The sequence below is a fragment of the Pogona vitticeps genome, chromosome 1, assembly GCF_051106095.1.
Source record: "Pogona vitticeps strain Pit_001003342236 chromosome 1, PviZW2.1, whole genome shotgun sequence".
Taxonomy (NCBI): Eukaryota; Metazoa; Chordata; class Lepidosauria; order Squamata; family Agamidae; genus Pogona; species Pogona vitticeps.
The window spans coordinates 191,522,440-191,537,353 of record NC_135783.1 but is presented as its reverse complement, the minus strand read 5'-3'; the positions used below and the strand labels follow the sequence as shown (position 1 = coordinate 191,537,353).

General features: G+C 42.8%; 1 long non-coding RNA gene across 1 annotated transcript in view; it reads right to left on the bottom strand.

The window, feature by feature from the left end:
* Positions 1–505: 505 nt before the first annotated feature.
* LOC110083941 (uncharacterized) overlaps positions 506–14,914 on the bottom strand; it is a 29,226-nt gene continuing 14,817 nt past the window's right edge. Inside the window, exon 3 of the long non-coding RNA XR_002301398.3 lies at positions 506–4,529. This is a non-coding gene — a long non-coding RNA (uncharacterized LOC110083941). The remainder of the gene's footprint in view (positions 4,530–14,914) is intronic.

Genomic DNA, 14,914 nt, shown 5'->3' with positions numbered 1-14,914 from the left:
GAAACTGTTGCGAAGTTTTGAATTTCTGGTAGTATTCCTTTTGCTACACAATGGAATTACAGCAAGGGTCTCAAACATGAGGCCCGGGGGCCATTTGCGGCCCCCCAGATGATAGTTTGTGGCCCTCGCCTTGCCTGCCCCCCCAAAGCACCCACACATTCTCTGCTGTCAAGAGTAAAAAAAAAGCCTTGCCTCGCTCGCCGGCTCTCTCCCAAGACAGCACCTCTTGCACCCTCCATCCGGAACTGCAGCCTGCCAGCCAGCCCGCCTGTCTGCCGGCTAAGGAAACTCCTGGGCGGCTTCCTTGGGCTCTTGCTCCCCTTGGTGGAAAATCTGATGCGGCCCAGCCTCACCCAGACTCTGCCTCCAGCGGCCCCCAGGTAAATTGAGTTTAAAACCCCTGAATTACAGAGATTCACAAAGGAGAAAATCTACAAGTTCCTCAGTTAGTCCACCCTTTTCTCATTAACTGGCACTTAAAGTCTCAATAACTCATTCTGAGACATTTGCAGGAGAAAACATAAAATTCATTTCTTTACTTACAGTTGCTTGAAAATGCACACTTGTGTATGCTGCTTTGTTTACTGGACACACAGCAATCCACTGAACAGATCAACAGCAAACCAACAAATGCCACCAACCGAGGAAAGAGAGGGAAAGAGTACATTCACCAGAGAAGTGGGGCTCTCTTCAACTTCAAAGACTGGAAGAAACAATTGGTTAATGCTGGATAGATAGATAATCACCTCAGCGAAGAAAAGTCCCTCCCAGTCACACAAACTACAGGTAGACTATGAGGCTGAAAACAAAACTCCAACAGATACCAAGTGGAATGACAACCGGATATTAATACCTAGTAATAGGCTTCTAGTGTTACAATGGTACCTTGTAAACATTCAGCATGTTGATAACATTAGCATCCTGGTAACTGGGAGAGGTAAAGGAGATGAGTTCTTAGGGCAGGAGTTTTAGAACTTGAATCTTCAGGAAGAGAAAGTTTTGTTAAGGACAGAATTTTACCAAAAGTAACTTTTTGGTTATCGGCACAAACAGCAGAGAAAGCCAGCTAAGTCGTATCTATGGGCCAAAATCCAGTTGCACAACTTGAGGCTGGGTCTCTGATAGCTGCCATAAGGCTGAGGCAAAACCACCCAGTTCTTCGGGCTGGGGACAATCAGCTGCACAATTGAATTGCACAGTTCCTCGTTGCTGGGCAGGGCAATCCAGTACAGTATATTTACACCAGCATAACTTTATGATAAAGATAGGAGGGCCTGGAGTGCTCTGGTCCATGGGGTCACGAAGAGTCGGACATGACTTAATGACTAAACAACAACAACAACTTTACATTACACTGGCATGTAGAGGGTTTTGCTTATTGTATGTTAAAAAGCCCATATCTGCATTTAATCCTCTGAAAAATGCACCTTGTAACTCACCTGAGTTGTTTTCCTCATAAATCTCACTTAAGCAGGAATTAGGCTATTTCTGAAAACCAACAAATGAGGAAGAAATAAATGGAAAACGAAAAGGACTATTGTTGCCTTTCACTCTTCAGAGTCTTGGATTAATGGTCTTAGAGGGACCAACTGTTAAGATCATTCATTAACTCGTACTGAACACTGCAAAGAAAAAGTGTATGTCACATACAACAGGTAAACGGCACTGCTGACAAAGAAAAAAGATTACAGGATTGTGCCATGTGACATAGGCTATACCGACCATGTCAAAATCTCCTGTTGTTTCAAGATCATCGCTGTCCTGGGAGGGAGGGAGATGGCCAGTGTTTCTTGCCAGTCTCTCAAAAACCCTTTAAACCACACTTGCTCTTGGACTTTGCCTCTGGTCTTTGGTTCTGTGCTTTCCTTTATTAATCCACAGAAGCTCTGATGCCCTTTGGTTCCATTCGGTGAGTGGTGGCATACGGTGGCAGAGGTATTTGTTACCAGCTGGAATTTTGCTTCTGTTTATGGACTCCGGTGTGATCCTTGCACTCGTGAGGAACTGAACATCAGCACTCAGAGGTTTAGCTGCCAGAATGCATGCCCAAGAGAGCGGTCCAGTTTTGAATTATTTGGATAACACAATAAAATGGGCCAGGTAGACCAAAGTCATTTGGTGAGCTTCATGAATGTTGTCAAACAGAAGTATTTCATCATACTCTGTTGAAGATTCTGCCCTGTTTCAGATCTAAACCTTGCAATTTCTGGACTGCTTCCAGATTTACCAAACGTTGCAGACTGGCAAGTGTTTTTATAATCAGCAACAGAACGGCCTCAACTTCAAAGTGCTGGTTTCAGAATTCAACAAATGTCTGGCTGCTTTAAGATCCAACTATGTTGCTGCGGGCATTGTCAGCTGTGACACGGCTGCCAGGTTCACAGGCAGACAGAAGGATCTGCTTTTAATCACCAGGTTTTGTAGTGACGTTCACCATTACATACATTTATTTCTCAGTCCTGGTTGGGCCCACAATGGCTGTTTGAGGATTTTTGGACTACAAACCCCAGAATTCTCCATTCTGGGAGTTCCACCTCACAGACAGATACCTACCGACAGCTAAATGAGGCTTAGCTGGGGGGGGGGGAGGCATAAGCTGGAAGGCTTTGTGCTCTAGCCCAGGCCCAGCTCTGTCTAGCTTCTTGCTAAAAGAAGAAGCTTCCCAGATACCAGTGGCATAATTCCTTTCGGAACAGGAAGTTAAGTGGAGCTAGGCCTATGCTAGGTATATGAAACCATCCACTTAAGCCGGACAGGTGTCTTGTTAATTGTAACTCCCAGAATGGAGAATCCTGGGGTTTGTAGTCCAAAAAGAAACAAATGTTACATCCCTAGCCATCACAACTCAGAAAGAGTTCTGCTTTCCTCAGACAACGTCCTGGGGAGGCCATCTTTGTAATGTTCTATGACACACTGCAGAAATTCTTTTTGGGTATTTGGAGTCAAGCACTGAAAGTCTGTCTTGGTGTTTTGATCAAATCTGCAGTATTAATAGGGAGGGAGATGCAAACTTCATTACACTTGAAGAAAGTTAGACAATGTATTCGCGAAGGCTTTCACAGCCGGGATCTAATGGTTGTTCTGGGTTTTTCGGGCTCTTTGGCCGTGTTCTGAAGGTTGTTCTTCCTGACGTTTCACCAGTCTCTGTGGCCGGCAGAGACTGGCAAAACGTCAGGAAGAACAACCTTCAGAACACAGCCAAAGAGCCCGAAAAACCCACAACCAAAGTTAGACAACTTCTGAATAAATATGCATAGGGTTACGTTATTAAGCCGCTTGATGGGACCCAGTTAGCTGCAATTAATCCGTGGCACATCCTAATAGCATATGAAAGAATTATTTGAATATGTACCTCATTGGTTCCCCTAGTCAAAAGCTGGGGAACCTTTGGCCCTCCTGACGTTTTATACTACAATACCCAGAACTCCTTACCATTGCCTGTGCTGGATGCTGCTCCTTGGGGGATGAAATTCAAAATATCTGGTGGGCCAAAATTCCTCCACCCTTCCCATGTGCCCTGAACTAAAACCTTCTGTTTCTTCAGGACTTACATCTGATTTTCATACTGCCTTCTGGCTTCCAGAACATCAGAAATTCTGCAGTGAATTTCGTTTCTGTTGCTGGATCCTCTGAGGAAATTACCAGAGTGACGAATAATAAATCATTCACACTTGAAGTTGGCGGTATTCTGAAGGACAGGAGTCAGGAAGTACTTCTAGCAAATGGAACTGACAAGTATATCCTAAACCAATTCAAAGTTTGGAAATACACATACATACACACTCACATTTCCAGACAGTGAAGCCATTTTTCCCTGACTGGACTAAAGCAGCAGTTCTTTCCATTAGAAAAAAATAAAATAATTTGTGTGTGTGTGCATTGTATGTAAGCAGGGACTGTCATAGACTATTTTTATAGTTCAGACACACAAGTAGGGCCTCTCTTTAACTTTTGTTTTTTAATTTTAAACAGCATTTGACTTTCAAATAATGAAGACCAGATTGCTGAAATTATACAGAAAATGCAGGTTCAACAGTTTGCATTTGGCAGTGCTATTCTCGGGGAAACAGCATTTTCTCCTGCTCTCCCTTTGAGAAAAACTCACCAAACAAATCAGGCAAAATGCAGGTTTCATTACTTTCTCTGCACCAAAATCTTCTCAATGTGGGTACTAAAACCCATCTAATTGTAAAGGCGTTTGGTCAAACAGTGCCTTCTTTAGTTTAAGGTTTCCTAAGACTAACACATGCAGTTTTTAGCACAGGTCTTTTCTGTCACTGTGTAAATCTTAATTAGACAACACACTAGGGCAGGTAGTCTCCATCTTTTTACTCATTAGACCCACTATGGGCCATCTGTCAGAATAACTGAGGCAACACTGTAAGTGGGGGAAGTGGGTGATGGCCAGATAACTGTGTTTTGACTTTTCTTGGTTTCTGTAAGTGACCACTTGGAGATAATTTCCCTTAGATCACTTCCTTCCAGATTCCTTCCCCTTCCACAAGGAAACTGTTTTCTTTCTTCTTCATCTGCAAAAAAAAATAAAAAAAAATAAAAGTGGTGATGATGTCGCTCTAGCATGCTTGCATACTTGAAAACCACAGTTCAGGGGCTTCTGTACCCAAGACTTGGCTTTATCTTGAATGGATTTCTTGGAGGAATGGATGTAAATCTTTCTTTTTACCATATCATCCTAAGTAATAACTCCTCGTTCAGCAGCATAAGCCTTACTAGCTTGTAGCATTCTGCTAACCCAGTTACTACCAATTTCTACTAGACCTGCTCCTCAAAATAAAATCTAACCAGACATCCGCTTTTGGCTCTGCAGAATCCTTTGGGCAAAACCAGGTGGAGGGTGTACCTTATTTTAATGGAGAATCACCACCACCACCACCACCACCACCCCTCTCTCTTTGTGTTTTTTGTTGTTGTTGTTTTTGTTGTTGTTGTTGCTGCTGTTGTTGTTGTTGTTGTTTTGGCAGTGGGGATGGTCAGTGCGGATCCAGAGTTTGCATCTATGAGTCCTCTTCCAAGTCATTCTCTTTAGAAGACCAATTTTGTGCAACAGACTGATCCACATAATGAGGATCAGTCCTTCCTGTGAAAGGAAGGACCGACTGAATACAGTTTATTGTCTTCCCTACTACTATAACTTTTTCTCTTGTATTTGTCCAGCAGCTATCAAAATTAATATGTGCCAAAGTACATTCCCAGTCTTCGAAAACCTTATCCTTTAGCATTTCACTAGTAGTCTGTAAAAGAGAACAGGGTGACGGATAAGTGGCCCCCTCTGACTCATAATGGCTGAAGATCTATTTTCCCTGAAGTGTGTTATTCCAGCTTTTAAACTACATCATACCTCTTGGATGTGGCTTTCAGCCTGTTGCTCTTTGTATTAAACATACAATTTGTATTTTAAAAAAAAGTGCATATATCGTTGTGTTCTGTTTCAAGTGTTTTGAATACAGAGAAGTCTACATAACTCAACTATGTAATGAAAACAATTTGACCCAAGGGTCCTGCAGCTCCATCACGTCCATTCTTTCAGTAGATGGACAGAGCAAATAGTTCTGCTGCCACACAATAAACTGCGACCAGAGCCATTAGGGCAGGCATTGGGGAACAGTGGCTCTTCAAACGTTGAATAAGTCCCAGCACCCTCCAACCACCCTCAGCTCCAGCTAGGGTTTATGGAAGCAGAGCCCAACAACATCTGCACTGCCGGGTGAAGAGGAGTCATGCATTTCAGAATGGTGTAATGATGCAACACAGCTGCTGGGAGAGGAGGGACGAGGGACCGTCTAGAGTGCGCCCTCTCTACGGTACCTCAATAGATCCTTTCCCGGAGCAGCAGCAACGTGTAGGCAGAAAGCAGATGGAGACCAAGGCTCTCCTTGGAAACACGCTCTGTCTAAAATCAAGTATGCACAACTTCTCTGACTAAATGAAATGAGCCTCTAGCGTCTCCTGGTGGTTTCGTAGTAATCAAGAATGCAGAATTTTAAAAGTCTGCAGAGATTCAAATGTTAGCTGTTAAATGATAAAGGGGGTGGAAATAAATCCATTATACCTCTTCTTTGTTTTTATAGATCCATTATAGAGCTTCATGGCCCCTTCCTTTTTTAAAAAAGATTTCTGTCTTTAGCCAGGACGCTGTCTGGTTTCTTCCCCCAGACCCCTTGTAATGTAAAGGAGACGGTAATGCATCATCTCACCTGGGATTCTCAGGCTGCAGTTCTCTCATAAGGCTTATAGGGGCTTTTACACCAGATGAAATCAGCATGTTTGGTGAGAGGTGGAGGGCAGAACACAATGCTCACATGGAATCTGCATTCAGCACCAGAATACAAACTGTATTTTACATCTACATTGTTGTTCCATTGCTAAGAAACCGGATTATTGCAGTTCTGGGATCTCCATTAGAATGTATGAAAAAGCTGGATTTCCACGGCTGTTTGGAACGTGCCAGTTTTTTTAAAAAAACTACTTTAGTTTTTTTTATGCCCCTGAAACTGATTGTACTGGCTTTTTTGTCACTGTCACCAAGGAAATAAAAGTGGATAAATAAAGCACTAGCGTTTGCTTGAGCCATGCAGTCTATCATACGTGCTTGACATTTATTTCCTTTTCCTTTGGCCAAATTTTGAAAGGTTTACCTAATCGTTTCATGTGTATCTTTATGCGTTAGTCTTTACAGTCAGTGTTTATGAGTCTGGATATCAGGCAGGAGCACTTCCACTAGCATTTCAATGTAATTCAATACCATCTTTACTGAATTTCATTTTATATTCACAGTGGTTCTCACTCAGACGGTACCCTACAATCTTGTAGTCACAAGGCATACCTTAGAAAACATAAGGGTGTACATGCACACTGCAGAGAAATGTAAATTCTCAGAATGTGCAAAAACCATTTGAAATTCAAATCTCACAAGACAGAAATTTTAAGTGCTCTCGTTGCATTTTTATATTTACTCTATGTTGGCCAGAATCCTTGTGAGATTTTATGCAAACCTAATGCCAATGGTATAAGAAATCATTGTAGACATTGGCTGAGATCCTGTTGCACAACCCCACAGCTGAAAATGGCAATGTTAACCTTTAATTTAAAGTTTCCTACCCCCTTTTCAGGTTTTTAGACTCTCTAAGGATTCCCTTCAAACTGGGGAAGTCTTTGGGAGCCTTGGGATGGGGAGTGGGTAGCTTTTAATATCTGGAATTGTTTCCACTGATTTCGCTGCTGAAATTGAATCACCGTCAGCAATTTTAATTTTTTTTAAAAAAAGTGTGATGCTTATATACCACTCCAGAGTGTTTATTGGACTCTCTGGGCAGTTTACAATTTAATTATGCAGGCTACATATTGCCTCCCCCTCATGTTCAGTTTACCAACTTTGGAAGGATGGAAGGCTGAGTGAACCTTGAACCAACTCCCTGGGATTGACCCTGGGTTGTGAGCAGAGTTTTGACTGCAATATTGCAGTTTTTCACCACTGAGCCACAAGGCTCCTTAAAGGCTCCCCTCTTTCCATCTTGAGGCTCCCAAAGACTTCTCCAGGTGGAAAGGAATCTCTGGGGAACTGTAGAACATGAGGCAGGAGTAGGAAGCTTTAAATTAAATATGTGAACAGTCATAGCTGATGACACCATCATCATTTGTTGTTGTTTAGTCGTTTAATCGTGTCCGACTCTTCGTGACCCCATGGACCAGAGCACGCCAGGCCCTCCTGTCTTCCACTGCCTCCCGGAGTTTGGTCAAATTCATGTTGGCTGCTTCGATGACACTGTCCAACCATCTCGTCCTCTGTCGTCCCCTTCTCCTCTTGCCTTCACTCTTTCCCAACATCAGGGTCTTTTCCAGGGAGTCTTTTCTTCTCATGAAATGGCCAAAGTATTGGAGCCTCAGCTTCACGATCTGTCCTTCCAGTGAGAACTCAGAGTTGATTTCCTTCAGAATGGATAGGTTTGATCTCCTTGCAGTCCAGGGGACTCTCAAGAGCCTCCTTCAGCACCACAATTTGAAAGCACCAACTCTTCGGCGGTCAGCTTTCTTTACGGTCCAGCTCTCACTTCCACAAATCACTACAGGAAAAACCATAGCTTTGACTATGTGGACTTTTGTTGGCAAGGTGATGTCTCTGCTTTTTAAGATGCTATCAAGGTTTGTCATTGCTTTCCTCCCAAGAAGCAGGCGTCTTTTAATTCTGTGGCTGCTTTTACCATCTGCAGTTATCATGGAGCCCAAAAAAGTAAAATCTGTCACTGCCTCCATATCTTCCCCTTCTATTTCCCAGGAGGTGATCAGACCAGTGGCCATGATCTTAGCGTTTTTGATGTTGAGCTTCGGACCATTTTTTTTTGTTCCACACCCTCTGTGAGCTTCCATCATCACCATTTAGGACCACGCATCTCTGCCAGGAAGATTCCAGTCATTAACTGGCATTGCACACCCTAGTCATGCATCTCGGTACACAACAGGTATGCTTTAACTTACAGCAGTTTGCCTCCAAAAGTTACATCATTTGAATTATGCTTGCAGGCATTGTTAGCAAGATGTCAGCCACTGTAAATGAATTTTTAATTCGTATTCGCGAAGGCTTTCACAGCCGGGATCTTCAGAACACGGCCAAGAATTTTTAATTGTTTTTCAAAAAACCAAGAAGAGTCTCGCGATAGCTTAAACACTACTATTTTTGATCTGACACAAGCTTTCAAGAACTGGGCAATATTCCAGAAAAGATTATGCCAGGTAAAACCTAGCACCAAGCTAAAGGGAAAGAGACCTGGCAGTCTTTCACAAGTCTTAGTAGCAAGTAAGCTGATGTTTCTCTGTCTGCAAGGGTCTGCATGTATAATAATCAGGAAGTGGAATTGCTTGAATAAACTCATTTGTTCTGAAATTTATATGCTGGATTTTTTCAGTCAGCATTTGCTCCTCTATTTAGCACCAGGACTGTTTGCTTTATCCTCTTCCAAACTGCTGCTTCCCAAATCCATCAGCATTACAACCTGCAGCGATGTTTATATCAGTAGCAATACAAGTTAGAAGACAAATAGATGGTGCCAATACTATGTTTCTTAGTAGAGAGTACATCCATTTTAATCTTCGTATATTGTGGTCTGCAATACCCAGTGTAATGTAGTGGGCAAAGAGATGGGCTAGGATTCAGGAGGTCTGAGTTCGAATCCCTGTTCAGCCATGGAAGCTCACAGAGGGTGTGGAACTAATAAGGCCACTTTTTAAACATCTCACTCGCCTTAAAAGCCCTATTAGCGTCAGTTCCAACTTGACAGCACATAACAAACAACAATATTGTGTTCTACACCTATGTAAATACACTTGTTGCCTTGTATTCATTCTGAGGTGTTGATTGCAATAATTGATGATAATGTAGCAATCAAGCGCCAAGATTCTTCACTGTGTGTAGTTTAAGCTTTGATGGCTTCCCCAGAGGATATGGCAATCCAGGGCCTGTCTAGTTACTGTTTACTAGACAATCCAGTCAGTAGGAAATAGTTGTTCTGCTCAATTTAAAAACAAACAATAAGATTTAAGTCCATAGCAATTCTACTAAAAGATTTAGAACAATGCGAGACACACACACACACACACACTTAGATCCCATGAAGAATGAAAAGCTGCTCAAATCAACACCTACATTTCCGTTCCTTTGCAGATGGCAAACTGTACAGCTACCAAAGGCAGTTGATATTTAAGCACATATTATTGTTGCTGTTGTTTTTGACTTACAGTATATACTGCCCCATAGTGCTAAAGCAGTGGTTCCCAACCTTGGGTCACCCAGGTGTTCTTGGACTGCAGTTCCCAGAAGCCTTCACCACCAACTGCATTGGCCAAGGTTTCTGGGAGTCGCAGTCCAAGAACAAACATCTGGGTAGTCCAAGGTTGAGAACCACTGTTCTAGCACTCTCTGGGCAGTTTATGGCTTAACACTTTGCTCCTCAACAAGCTAGGTGCTCATGTTATTGACTTTGGAAGGATGGAAGGCTAAGGCAATGTTTTTATGGTTTTCATCTCAAAGGTCTATGTATTGTGTGTTGCATAAGGTTCTTCAGCACAAGTCATTCGGCTTCTCCAGTCACTAAATTAATTAGATGATATGATGAGTGGCAGAGTGGGTTTTCCTCGTTATTTAACCTTGAGAAAAGCCCCATTCCCTCACTTTCTTATGTTGGTGAATGGTAGGGAGTCCCTAAACAACGTGTTGCAAACACGCCACTACGGCACTCATGCTCGGTCGTGTGCCCCTCCCAAGTTCAGCTTTCACTCTCCTCCACTTTGCAAATGTTCAAGTGTTGTCATTATCAAGCGTAGGTCCTATAACTGGTTTGATGAGGAGTGTATTGATGCAAAAAACCCTGGTAATTTCAAAATTTAAACAAACTGAAAATAAAAATCCATCATCAAAGGAAGTGGAGGAATTGCTGCAATTTAAGAAAGGCTATAAGAAATTAATTAAAGGAAAAAAAGGAGAGCTCAACAGATAGAATGGGAAAACCTCATCAAAGATGCATGAATGTAGTTATATATGTATATATGTATATATGTATATGTTTTTAGATTGATTTTGTGTTTCCTAATTTAAATAATGTTCCTTATTTTTGCTGGTCAGTAACCGTAATAAAACATTTATTGTAATTGCTGTCGTGCCAGTACAGTGTATATTTAAGCAGGCACCTCAGCCAGTCCTGTCAGCAGTGTTCAAGGAGTGAATGCTTTTTAATCCCCTCACTGGGCTATTTATTTACATTGGCAATATATAAATGTGAAATAACAACAATTACAAACATTTTGTTAATATGAAGGGGACCCTTTATTAAAATGGGCTGTTAATGGGTACACAAGTAAAAAAAGAAAATGGGGAACCCTGTCGGGAAATGTTAAGAACCCCTGCCCTAGCACACGGTCAATTGGTTATGGACTCCGTTTCAGGTGATATCCAAGAGCTGTGCCCATCTGAGACCAAGCCATTTTTCATGGTGGGCTGGACTTTTTGATGTTTACCTCTTTGCCTAATTCCTTCCCTCCATTTCAGTAGATCTTCCTCCTCTTTATCTGCCCCATCCTCCTCCCCCACCCTATCTTTGTCAGCCTTTCTAAGATGGCTTGCTTCCTGGAAGCCATGCTTCTGATTTCTCCACCACAGAAAAAAAGACTCTCCTTTAGCATAATATTAGGATCCTTTTTCTATACTTCTCTGTCTGATTCCAAGCACAATACCAGAAGCCAGAAACAGGAGAAACAGCTTAACATTTTCTTTTCCATTCCCCAGCCCCAAAGCAGCCTTTGGTCCGATCAAGTATTTTCCCCTAGTCTAGTTTTAAATGACTCAAATAATGAGAAAACTTTTCCATTTCCCTTAAGGAAGTATCCCACAGTCTGAATGATCTCACAGTTAGGAATGTAACCCCCCCTTCAATACTCAGACCTGCATTTTCCTGCACACAGTTTTGTCCCAAAATTATCACCAGTTGTGCTTTCAGACGCATTCGATTGAAGGTTAATATGACTTCATACTACTTTTTTAAAAAAAAAAACACTACACAGAGCTTTTTGAAGTGCAATCAGATCAGTTCTGTTAGTTTGTCCAGGCATCAGCGAGGGAAGCAGAGAGAGAAAAAGCAGGAACAGCTGTGGCAGCCACCAGCAAGAGCAAATGATCCATTTGCCATTGAGCCAAATGGCTGACTCACACCAGTGAAGACACTGGAAATGGCCAATCAACCCCTGGAATTAATTGCAGCCCCAGCATTCAATGAGGAATCCATGGGGTAGATCTACTCTGAGAGTTTCCCCATAATACCATATTTCCACCATAATGTATATTGGCCCCAGGCACAAAACATGTGTGGCATTTTTATCACTGGATTTTTTTTTATTATGCCCTATTAGGGAGTGGCTTATGAAGTCTTATGATGGCAACAGTGAAATGTGCACATTTTGGTGGCTGCCTCAGTCGGGCATGAAGTCTTATAGAGCATGTGCCTGGCTATTTAAAGAGACAGTGGAACGAAAGGAAAAAAACCCACAGCTTGTGTTATATCTGCGTGTGTGTGATACTCTACAACATTTGTAAGGCAAAGGGTCACACAGTCTACTACATTTGCCTAACATCCCACATTGGGCATACCATACTTTAAGAATAACAGCGCTCAGGAAGTGGAAGGTAAAGAAATGCATGATGCTGGGGCTGGGTTTCCCTCAATCAACTGTGTGGAACATTACAGAGTGAGGCAGGCAGTGTTACGGAGTGAGTAGACCACAGGCTGTCCCAGCTTGAGGGTAACTTTTCTACAGCCCAGCCTGCCACTTTGTGTTGGCTGAAATCACTGTTGTCTTCCACACAGAATTATGTTAAATTGAGTTGGGAAGGTACATCTTGAGTGTCTACACAGCACAGAATTCTATTAGGTATGTTTTTCCAGGCCACACTTCCCACTCTCCCCTGCTATTAGCAATATCCCCATCCCATCGGTCACTTTTATTCATTCAGTTTACTAAGTGACCTAGTGCTGAATCAACCATTCCGCCTACCATCTGAAGCTGTTTCCCTTTCTTCCTTGGATCTTCCTATCCAGGGGTGTAAATGGCTGTCTGTGTCCTCCAAAAAGGTCAGAAGCAAAGAGTCCTGCTCTTTTTCTTTTTCCCATTCCAGAGCTGACCAAAATCCTTCAGCCAAGTAGGATTTCAAAATAAACAAATAAATAAACATGTGCACCTATGTGTATGTACATACCAGCCAAAACCATGGCTTAAGTGGTGTACCAAAAGAAACCCTCTCGCCCACTGATTCCCAACCTCGAGTCACCCAGGTGTTCTTGGACTGCAATTCCCAGAAGCCTTCACCACCAGCTGTGCTGGACAGGGTTTCTGGGAGTCGCTGTCCAAGAACACCTGGCTTACCCAAGGTTGGGAATCACTACTCTAAGCATTAAAATAAAATGCAGTAGAGGCACTAATAAGGCAGTGAGACACAACCTCCATTCGCACCTCCGTTATGCATCCCACCTCTCCAGGCTGCAGATAGCTTTCCTTCCCTTCCATTTTGGGAAGAGGTGCCCAGTAAAGTTGAAGTAACCAGAGGAACTTAGAAGAGAGATAAAGGTGAGGTGGGGTGGGAAAGTCTTCTGAAGTTCTGGACATAAGATGATGAAAGCAGGTCTACTTGTGTGAGGCTGGGAGTACCCCAGGAGGCACTCCTCAGACTGTACCGTCCGCCTCCTCAATCAAAGACACGAGGAGACAAATATCTACCCTGGGAGATGACCTAAAGGGACTATGTTTGGAAGAGTGGAGGCAAAAAGAGGAGAAGGAGCCACTAGAGGATGTTATTTCGGCGGGAAAGGGTGAGGAGATAAAAGGAGAGGTGAGGGGGAGAGAAGGACAGTTGGAAATTGAAGAAGGAGAAGCTTGTTGGGTACAGGAGGAGGAAGATGAAAGGAAAAGAGATTGGGTGGAAATAGTACAGGAAGACCTCTGGACAGAGGAGCGGATGGAGGTTAAGGTACCTAGGGAGTATGCTGAAAAGGAATGGAATAGAAAAGTCTACATAAAGCCACCTTATTGGGGCAAGATAGGAGAGAAAGAAAGAGGTTTAGAGAGTGGTGACAGCAGGAGACCTAGAGGCGAGACAACAGACCATGTACAGGGAAACTCTGTGGAGTGAGTCCATTCTGACCAAGGCTGAGGCAAAACCCAGGCAAGAAAGTTTGGGAACCACAGGTGGGATGGGTTTTCCACCGTCCCCAATAAGGTTGACAGCAGGTGTACCCCATGAATCAAGTGTTCCACAGAAGTGCCTTTCCAGAGACTTACGTTCCTCCCCTCTACCGTTGAAAGAGGATTTCTTCTGGTTTGATAGGAAAGGAGAAAACAACACGTCCCTGAAGCAAGAGACGGAATCTGTTATCAATGTTGAAATTAACAAGCTGCTGCCGATTAAAGATGTTTTGTTAGAAACTCATGGTGCCCTCAAGTCATCCTTATATTGAGATTAAGAGGAGGGAGAGAGGGGAACTACACAGAATCACAACCTGCCCACCCACCCCCAGCTGTTCTGCAAAGCAAGGTAAGTCAACAGCAGTTTCCTCTGTTCTGGATTGATATGACTTGGCCATTCTAAATGCCAGCTGCATCACTAATCTGAACTATATATTTTTTTAAAAAAAAGGTTTTAATTGATTTTAAGAGATGTTAGCCATCGGGGGTAATACCAAAACATCACAGCTCACCTCAAGACAATACCTTCAACATGATCTGGAGATGCTGCCTCTGCTCCGAACAACAGATAGAAGCAATCACATGAGCCAGAAAGCAAAACAAAACAATGCCAGGGGAAATGATACCAAAAAAATAGCACAGGCTCTGTTGGCCAAGTAAAATGTACTTAATACACTTGAAAAAAGACGGGGCTTACTTGCCATTACATTTGCATCGTGTAGTGAGAACTTCAACCCAAAAAGCAGGACACCAGTTTGTCTCGTTCTACCTTAAAGGTCTCCTTCATGGATTGCCTTCGACTGTGTGGACCACAGCAAACTATGGCAAGTCCTTAAAGAAATGGGAGTGCCTGATCACCTTATCTATCTCCTGAGAAACCCATACGTGGGACAGGAAGCAACAGTTAGAACTGGATATGGAACAACTGATTGGTTCAAAATTGGGAAAGGAGTACGACAAGGCTGTATATTGCTTATTCAACTTATATGCAGAATACATCATGCGGAAGGCTGGACTGGAGGAATCCCAAGACGGAATCAAGATTGCCGGAAGAAATATCAACAACCTCTGATATGCAGATGATACCACTCTGATGGCAGAAAGTGAGGAGGAATTAAAGAACCTTGTAATGAGGGTGAAAAAGGAGAGTGCAAAAAACGGCCTGAAACTCAAC